Here is a 10,542-nt window from a genome sequence, read left to right as displayed (position 1 = left end):
CTAAGTCCCAGTTCACCAAGACACTGAGCTTTTTCTCGGGCTAAGAAGTTTCCAGTTTCAATATGGTAAAGAGAGGCAAGTGCTCACCAGGACCAGGTGAGAGACGGGATGATCACAAGACAAGATTTTCTTTTCTCAAACAGCTATGACTGAGAAGGTTCCACTCCACACACTTTAGTAAAAGCAAACAGGAGTGAAAAACAGGTCTGGGGATGGCTCCCACATAAAAATTGATGGAGAGAAAGAAAACAAGAACAGAGTGCTTTCACCAATAATAACAGATCAGAAATACTTTTGCACCATCCCCTCTACTGCACAAAGCATTTTGTGGTTTGAGGGCAGGAAGTATGAGATAAGACAAATGTGTAATTGTTTCTTGACCCACTCTAGTTTTCCATTTTCATGAGATGCCACAACTCATTATTTGCACTGATATATATAGAGGGTTGGGGACGCTTAGTTGATATTCATTTATTCAGCACTTTGTAATCTATATTTAATGGAGTACCAGACTGTGGCATAATAAACCGTTTAGAAAGATAGCTGCTGCATGCACAGGGGTTATTGCTTGCATAACCTGTACTTATTTTTCATTACAAAACTAAAAGAGCAAAACATAATTCATACAAGCAAATGAAGTTAACATTTAATGGCTTGAGAAATGATAGTAGGAGCTTGTACTATGTCAGGCACTGAGTGGCTGTAAAATAAAGGAAAGGAATTCCCCCCAAATTGCTAAATAAAAAGCCGATATTTGGTGTAATGTGAACTATGGCTGCCAAAGCCAACAATGAGCTTTCACTTTGTTAGGTACACCTGGGCTGCTCAACAGGCCTGACTGGTGGTGGGGAGCTGTTACCCTCAGAGACAGCCTCTGCACAGGAGCACACCGTGTGCTCCATAGTCCGGACGGGTCCTCCCGCCAGCTCAGAGCTTGGCCACTCCATGCTGAGCATCCCTGTTGAATATGCAGCACCACCCAGCCTGGGAAACCAGGTGTGGGAACTGCTGTCACCGGAGTCAGTGAGGAGCAGAATGTAAATGCCCTTTGGCCCTGGAGTGCTGACATCCATGCCAACTTCAGGGTTCTCAAGTGCTGCCCTGTGGTAATGCAAGTCTGGCGGGAGCTTTCATGAGTCTGTAGCAAAATTAAAATCATAAGGACAGATTTATTTAACTGGAAAGACTTTCTGTTATCCTGAAATTATATTTTTTAAGTTTATTTTTATTTATATTATGAAATGGTAATGGCAATAGATGGTAGGCTTGATTAGTTGTTTACTAAATATTGTGACCACATGACAAAATTGGCCACCCAATGTCACTCTCAAGGAATCCAAACTTCTGGGAATCATGGGTTTAGATTTGTCATCCTCACAGGGTGATACAGATTAATTTCTATACGCAGAAGATATTTCAATATTCATATAAATTATTCATATAAATTACAACTTTACTTTGAGGTACCATTTTTTTCTGTCTTCTGTTACCATTGATTTTATACTTGTAAAAATGTGATTGAAAGGAGAATATTTATGTATTTTATGCATTTTCTGGCCCCTCATTCTCTCAACATACCATCAATTTTCTTTAAAATAGTATATCAATAAAATATATTATTATACCATATGTGATGGCTTTTGGAGGGTAGGAACAATAAAAGCAGTGAATCATTGGTGTGACTTCTGAAACAGCACTTCTTTTTTATCTTGTAGTCCAGGAAGCAGAAGCAAATGTTTTTTGTATGGACCCTGAAAGTTGAAGAGCTCTGGTCATCACACTCCCTGACCATGACAGACCACACTGTAAATCTAAATGAGATTTAGTCCCAAAAGGAGTCATCGTTATCCTAATCATTACCACCAACAACGTCATTGGCACTGCAATTGATATTTGTTGAGTTTTCATTGCATGTAAAAAAGGCACTGTGCTATGTGCCTAACAATTATTATTTCATTTAATCTTCACAAAATCTTATAAGTGATTTACTGTTATTTGTCCCCATTTTACAGAGAAAAAAATGAGACACAGAAGTTTATATGGCATGCCGAGGACACAGAAACAGAAATGGAGCCAGCACTGGAATCCAAATTCACCGGACACAAAGTCTATTCTTCTCTACCTTATTGTTCTGGTCACTGTAATCCTCTACAGCAGTGGTTCTCAACCTTCTGGCCCTTTAAATATAGGTCCTCATTTGTGACCCAACCATAAAATTATTTTCGTTGCTACTTCATAACTGTAATGTTGCTACTGTTATCAATCATAATGTAAATATCTGATATGCAGGATGGTCTTAGGCAACCCCTGTGAAAGGGTCATTTGACCACTAAAGGGGTCGCGACCCACAGGTTGAGAACCACTGCTCTACAATTTGGAGGGAAAGCCCTGGTTGAATAGCCATGGTCAAACTTCATTCTCCGTGGCTCCACGGAGAGCGTACATAACATCAAGTGATAACAACAGGTGAGTAGGTGTCACATAAGCAACCCTGAAGATGCTTACTACTCCCCACTGCCCCCTCTCCAAGGGCCAGATCTCACCTGAATGCCTCACTTAGGCTCTTCTCACATCTCCCTTAACTCTTCAATGAAAAGCTGTCTTAATTAGCCTGATACAGATTCACTTCCTGGTTGCTCCTGCAGAACAATTGTCTTTTGATAGACTTCAGTATGAATAATGCTTTAAGAGAAATAATAATTATTTGTTATCTACCTTATAAATTTTCTGGCTGAAAGAAACTTCAGATTATCCAATTTATTGGAGCAAAGTGAATCCCAGAGGGGCCGAGTCGTGTGCCTGAGTTTGTAAACTGGACCCTAGTAGAACACATACTGAAAGTCAGTCTTTCTGGTATTTGCCATCTTCTGTCTACAGTATCACTGGCTACAGGACCTGCATTACTCACCAGAAGCCCTCAGGATGGCTCTCTATAGGAGAGGGTGATATCCTTTTGGTCATATTCAGTACCAAATGTAAACTAAGCCCTTGACACACCATGCATGTGGAGGAGGAAAAATAAGACAGCCCCCTACCACCCGGCCAAATAAACACAAAAATTAAAAAACAGACAAACCAAAAAAAATGTTCCTATATAACAGACTTGTCCATATAAGATTGCTGAACTTTGACCTTGTGCTTTTGTTTTGACTTATGTTTTCTCTTATTCCTAATTTTCACTAGAAATTGTACATTCTCTCTAAATACATAGTACTAGTAAGCTCAAACACTTATAGTTCCACAACCTCTTTCTATAACTCTGCTGGCTTCAACAGGCTCAATAAGTTTTCACTTGAGCAATTTCTATTTGTCAAATAGAGCGAGTAGAATAACAGAACCTTGTCCACCCACTCTGTTAGTAAATTAGGGATCAGACGTCACCCACAAACAGGACCCCTAATGATGCTCTTTCGGCTGAAACAGAAGTTGCTCACTGGAAAATGAAAACAATGTTCCTTATACTCCCTGCTCAGGATTGATACAGAGTTGACTGAGGACTCTATTTAAAATTCAGTAACACAATTATCTCAAATGCTGGGCAAAGCAAATCACCAAGCCTAGAAAATGAGAAATTTAGAAAGTAATGACTAAATCAATGGTATCTATAACCTGGGATGGAGAGAAGGTCTTATCTGGGATATTGATGGTTATTTGTAACACATGGGGACTTACTTAATGTTCAGATATAGATGAGAACACAGGCACACATCAGCTGAATTGCTTAGAAATATAGAGGAATGAAAGACAGAAAAAACATACTTAATTCTTTACTTGACTAAGGCATTTAACAAAATTTTCAGTCCTGTAGAGACAGACTGAGAAAGCAGTATAAATAGGAGAGGGGTAAAAGTAGCCAAGCTCTTCTAGAATATGCTGGGTTGAACTACTGAGAATGCATTCACTTCAGCAGAAACTGGCCCAAGGACCTGGCAGGGTGGGTGGGGTTCAGGTTGGAAGTCTATGGCCGTGAGTGTGAGCAGCTGAGAGGGCAGAGGCAGGAGGAGGAATAAAAGATGTGGTGAGCAAGCTTAATGCTTATATATTCATCTCTTGAGACAAAGGCAAGAAAATGGACCATTGACCAAATTCTGCCACTTATATTCATTTAACACTTATTGAATTATAGTATGGAGGCCTGTGTAAGTTTTTTTAAAAAGAAATTAAGAATGTATAAAATAGCCTGGCCGGCATGGGTAAGTGGTTGAGTGTTGATTCAGAAACCAAGAGATCATAGTTCAATTCCTGGTCAGGGCACATGCCTAGGTGGTGGGCTTGATCCCCAGAAGGGGACATGCAGGAGGCAGCCAATTAATGATGTTACTTTTTCATCAATGTTTCTATCTCTCTATCCCTCTCCTTTCATCTCTCTCTAAAAATGAATAAAAACATATTTTTAAAAAGAATGTATGAAATAAATATCTCTAATGAATAAAGAATACAAAAAATTTATTAATAGTGTAACCCATCCCTCTACTCTTTTACTATTGCTTCTGTTAAAAGAGGGTGTGTTTTTTTATAAAAAATGAATTGTTAATTAATATGTAACCCATGGACAAGTTGCATATTTGTGTAAGGATTTCAGGAACTAGCTTTGGGGAAGGAGGCAGACTCCAGCAACTGGGCATTCTGGTTCCTTGCTGACTCTAACCATAGAAACTGGACCTCTGCTTGACCAGTTTCAAGATCATCATTGGCATGCACTGTGCTGACATATCAGGAGGTTCTCTAATAGGTGAAAAGATACTTATAATCAGATACATGTAGGCAATGAAATGTCATTCAATTACAAAAAAGAAATAAGCTACTGAGGCAAGAGGAGACAAACAACCCCCTTCACCCTGTTTCTTTGTTCTGCTTTCCCTCTCCCTCCTGATAAAAATCCCTTCCTGCACTGAGATGTTAAGATGGGTTTTGGGAAAAGAGTGGTTGGCACTTGAATAAACCCCTTTCCTTCTTACCAGCACCTGAATTATGAGTTTGGCTTTTGCTGCAGCAGGCAGCCGAACCTGTGTTGGTTACACTGGAATGTAGAAATTATCTAATTTAAATCTCTCAAATGAAATGAGACAGGCTGAGATTTTTGTGCTCTTCCCCTAGGATAGCTGTTGGAATCAGGGGAAGCCTAATTAAAGAACTTCTGGACAGACAAATGACTGCAAATACACAGGGAGGACAAGACCTACAGGCAACTAGTGTGGGCCCCAAGAAAATCCATTGGTGTGAACCTCAAGAAGGAATTTATCTGCTGAGACAAATGTCCTATGCTCAACCAACGACACACATTTTGTAAATAATAAGAGCTGGTGGCCATTTGCTGATAGGGCCTTCTCACATACTCTGTATAGCAGGAAGAACCTCCGACTGAACCCTCGCTCCCACACTATGCCCCTCTTGTTTATGCATCTGAGTCAACCACTGCAGGGAAACCATGGTTTCATCTTGCTACCAAGGGTCTGAGACCTTCCCAGTCCAATCAGAACTGCACAATTTGAATATCTCATTTACAAATGACAGACTTAATTGGGAACCTGGCTGGGAACATTTGCTATAAAAGGTAGCTTTCCCTTTGTCATAGTGGAACAAGATTTAGGTTGCTACCTGGATCTGTGTCTCCCTAGATGCAGCTTCTTTTTGCTAAAACAAATGCTTTTTATTCTTTATGACAGTCTAAAATTAATTTTGGTTTGCACTACCATGGCAGCTGCAGTGCCCTCTACATACTGTGGCTGGCAACCTTTGTGCATGCTCTGCTTTTGTTGGCCTGTTTCACTGTGGGGAGAAGTGTGACTTCCCACTCAGCAGCAACCAGTGAAAAATGCTCAATGCTGGAGACAGTAAAAAGAAGAACAATGACATGCTGAATTTTAGCCATGATATGAGGATTTTGAAGACAGGTTCTGAGGCAGACTTGATAAATGATGAGATAAGAGTCCTGGTGGTTTGGTCTAGCTCAGTGATGGCGAACCCATGGCATGCGCGTCAGAGGTGACACGCTAACTCATTTTTTTTGGTTGATTTTTCTTTGTTAAATGGCATTTAAATCTATAAAATAAATATCAAAATATAAATCTTTGTTTTACTATGGTTGCAAATATCAAAAAATTTCTATATGTGACACGGCACCAGAGTTAAGTTGTTAGGGTTTTTCAAAATGCTGACACGCCGAGCTCAAAAGGTTCGCCATCGCTGGTCTAGCTGGTCCCTGGGAAGAAGGTGGTCATCTCGGAGGTGTTGGGGCCTCTGCTGCCAGCATGAGGGCTGATCATAGGGTGCACACCATGTGGGTCCGGGCGCCTGAGCGCTCAGGGAATACATTGTGCTGCTGCTTCTGGCAGAAGAGGGTAGAGGCATGGCACACAGGTGGGCCCACAGGTTATTGCTGAAAGGACAAAAGACTGACGAGGGCTTCCTGGTGAGAGAGGAGGGGGCTAAAGTGTGACCAGGATTTTATCTTGAATCTTATGATCTCCTTTTTTCCCCAAAATTATTTTTCTCTCCAATTTTTCAATTGAGAATCTCAGTCAGAGTTGTTTTATATATAAACATATAGGTTACATGCATTGAATCAACTAACAATTCAAAACGTGGGATATTGATCCCAAATGATATGGGGGAGTGGTGGCTGGAGGAAGACACTGACAGCTGACAAGTAAAGAGATGTAAAGTAGAATTCAAAGGTGCAGCCCGTGGTCATTCAGTGAAGGGATTTATACTCACAGCTCAGTGCGGGCCCTTTTCCATACAGTACAGCTGAGAATGACCCAGAGCCCTCACAAATAAGCAAGCAAATACCCAGGAGGAGTGTGTTAAGAACTGAGGGAACATAACATATTTTGAGAAAATTGCAAATTCATCCTAGGTGTCGAGCCTAAACCACTTGTCATCCTTGTGTCCATTTTCCTCCTTGCTTACCCTAGATCCAGCTCATGGATAAACTTGGAGGTTCCGTACAAAGCATAATCCTCCTTAGAATCCGCTTTCATCTCTCTAACTCCTCTCTTATGATCAAAGTGAAATAGTAACTTTCTCCTCCCCAATACTCCCTATCTGCCCGACCATGGTCACTCCTTCCCAGTGCAAACAGTCAGGTGTTTTTTAGGGAGAATCCACATTTGAAATAGTGCCACACTGAGGCGTAGATACTGTAATTGCGGAAAACCATTGAGCTGTGGGCTTCAGATGCATAAGGCTTGGAACCTGGCCCTGCCTCCATCTCTAGTCTCTATGGTATTTAAGGAAAGTCAGTAAGATAGATCTTTCTCTACAGTTCCCAGTTGGTCACACCAATGGAGGCCAATATCACTCCTCACCCGAGCTATGAAATATCCTCTTATCTGGACTCTAAAGGGACTGTAAAATAGATCACCCAAATCCACACTTTTGGGAGCAAAAGGGTACTATCAATGATTACCCATGACAATAGTCATAAATTGGAGCTATAATGGCAAGCCAGGACATCTGGACAACTTACCTGTAATCAATTATTCTTCTAGTAAGTAGAGTGAACTTTTTAAAAATATAAATATAATCTCTTCAGCTTTCTTATTAAAATGCTGCCGTGACCTCTCCTCCCCTCAGGAGCTGCGAGGGCCTGCCAGGCTCTGTCATTGACCTCATTTCTCTTTTCCCCTGTGCTTCAGGCCCCCGGCATTTGCTTTGATTCTTGAAAGCACCCACCCCGTTTCTTCCTGAGGCTTCCGCCCACATGCTCTTTCCCTCCCTCTTTGCACAACAGGCTTCTCAGCCTTCAGGTGGATCACACATCATCTCCTCCAAGAAGCCTTTTTATTCTATCAAAAAAATCCTCCCTCCCTTTTCTTCTCTATCACATTGCCCTCATCAGTTGCCTTCTGAGTTCTCAGCCTCATCTCAGTTTTTATCTATTTCCATTTGTATTGCTTTACTCTCCCTGCTGGAATAGAAGCCCCATGCATGCAGGAACTTTGTGCTGTCTTTAGTACTGGAACCAGGCTTTGGGACTGTGGAGGAGGACAAATAATTTCCCCTCTACCCTTTTAAATCCTTGGCTTTTAACCTTGAAACAAAAGACAGATTAACAAGAGAAAAACAAAGAGAAGTTTGTTGATATGCATACTTCAAGTACACATGGGAGACACCCTGAGAAAAATTAATAATTTTCAGGGGTGGCTTAGAGTTTAGGCTTAGATACCATCCTCAGTTAGAGAGACAGGGGAGAAAGGTGTTATGGGAGGTGGACAGGGAAAGTGAACATGAATTAGGTTTGTTGCAGATTTAAGTGCCTTCATGATGAGTTTCTTGCAGTTGATCCACTTTTCTCTTCTCAGTGCAGAGACATAAACCCCCTTACCATTGGAAAGTCCCTTATAAATGTGTATTTCCCAACCAAAGGGTAACCGTTACTCTGTTTTCAGAGCTTCTCTGTTTGTTGCTTCTCAAAATAATCCTCACTCCAAAGATGCATGTTATGGGGTGGCACATACATAGTATGTGTCCCACAGGGGGAGCACACTGACCACCAGGGGGCAGCTCCTGCGTTGAGCGTCTACCCACTGGTGGTCAATGCGTGTCATAGCGACTGGTCATTCCACCATTTGGTCGATTTGCATATTAGCCTTTTATTACATAGGATTATATAGGATTAGGTCTACAGTCCTGCCATCAACAGGCTACTGGAGAATAGTATATATTAAGCCATCTGGCTGGCAGAGTCCAGTGGGGAAGGAGTTAAACCTGGTTGGTGAGGAATAGAAGTTGGACAGCACCCAAGATGTGGAATCAGGGCCTGATCTCTGTCGGAGATGGCCTTTATATCATATCTATTATGAGTAATACAGATACAGAAAACTGTATTCTTCATATCGTTACATTTATATATGCCATAATTTTCCTCCCAGAAATCCTAGGCTTCATAGCCCGAAGGTATTCAATAAACCGAGAGGGAGCCCTAGAAGTGAATCAGACCAGTTTGACATTTCTAGTCCCGCTGTGACCGCCAGACCAAAGCCCGGTCTGCAGGCCTCTGCGCAGCAGCAGGAACCTCCGGGTTTCACGCAGTTCATCCGCAGAATGAATCCCCAGCCTGCCTTTCAGGCCCGCGGATACAGCTCCCACATCAGTCTCCTGATCCTGAAACACTTTTATTTTTATTTGTGTGCATTCTGGGTAATGAATAACGAATTTTTTGTGCTTAGAGAATGTCATTCTCTAAAATAGCTCCTAGCATTTTGTAAATGCTAGCTCATTAGACCTCATAAGGTCCGGAGCCATCTATCACACTGAGCAGATCAAAGGCATCAGATTTCACATTTTACAGATGGAGGAATTTTAGGGACTTCAACTCAAGGTTATCTGCAGTCAGCAGCCAAACAGGAGCGGAGCAGGCACAGAAATATTACCCCAGAAAAGGACAGATCTCACTCTGCCCTCTCACTAAGCCAGCTGGCACCCCGGGGGTTGGAGAGGACAATGGCGTTTGGATCTGCCCAGAGATCCTGATCCAGAGGGGACTGGGGTATGAGGGGCTGGTGACACTGTTTGTCCCCACTCACCTTATCCTGGCAAAGAGCAACTAAAATGCACATCAAAGCAGCCCTCTCTTTCATTAACTTCCAGGAAATTCAGTTCAGTTCCATGCATCCCTCTGCTCCATCACTTGCGGAGGCTTCCAGAGACACAGTCCACTGCTCAGCCACGTGCCATCCGGGAGAGGCAGCGCTACTACAGGGGCCTGCCGCTAAGGGCCAGACCGCTCCCTGTGCTCCCAGCTCAGCCTTGAACCCCTTCCTGCCTCTCTAGCAGAGCAAGCGGTCCTGGCTCCCAGCAGGAAGTGCTTTGCATTTTTCCTCCTTCCTGTACCTCTTCCTCCCCTTCCGCCCCCCCCCCCCCCCCCACACACACACCAGCTGGCACTTCCCTAATAAAGAGCCAGCACTTCAGGCCCTGCCTCAGCTTCTGCCCTCCAGGGCAGTGGTCGGCAAACTCATTAGTCAACAGAGCCAAATATCAACAGTACAACGATTGAAATTTCTTTTAAACTTAAACTATATAGGTTGGTACATTCTTATTATCTTAATTAGGGTACTCCTAAGGCTTAGGAAGAGCCACACTCAAGGGACCAAAGAGCCGCATGTGGCTCGGGAGCCGCAGTTTGCCAACCACGGCTAGGGAATCCAGTCAAACTGACTCGCTAAGGGGGAAACACGCAGAAACAATGAGAAATAGAAATGTTCCGCATCACCTTTTCCTAACACAAAGGGAAGCGGACAGTGGGAATTCATGGCAGGTACAGCAGGACTTAGAAGTGTATTCCATTTCTGCTATCAGCTGAGTCTTGTCTGTCTTAGCTTCCCTAGGGATGGAGCCTCATTACAGCTCCCAGAGTATTAAATGCAGCAGGGAAAGAAAGGAAACGCAGGCCGAGTGGAATGTTCACACCCCAGTGTCTCCGTTTTATGTCCTGTGTCGGTTTTCAGCACTTTAAGTATCAGAAATATAATAGAACTTGGACCATGAGAGCGGTTATATGAGCTACAAATGACAGTGATATTTATTTTAAGACAA

This window comes from Myotis daubentonii, chromosome 7, assembly GCF_963259705.1.
Source record: "Myotis daubentonii chromosome 7, mMyoDau2.1, whole genome shotgun sequence".
NCBI lineage: Eukaryota > Metazoa > Chordata > Mammalia > Chiroptera > Vespertilionidae > Myotis > Myotis daubentonii.
This window is presented reverse-complemented; position numbering follows the sequence as displayed.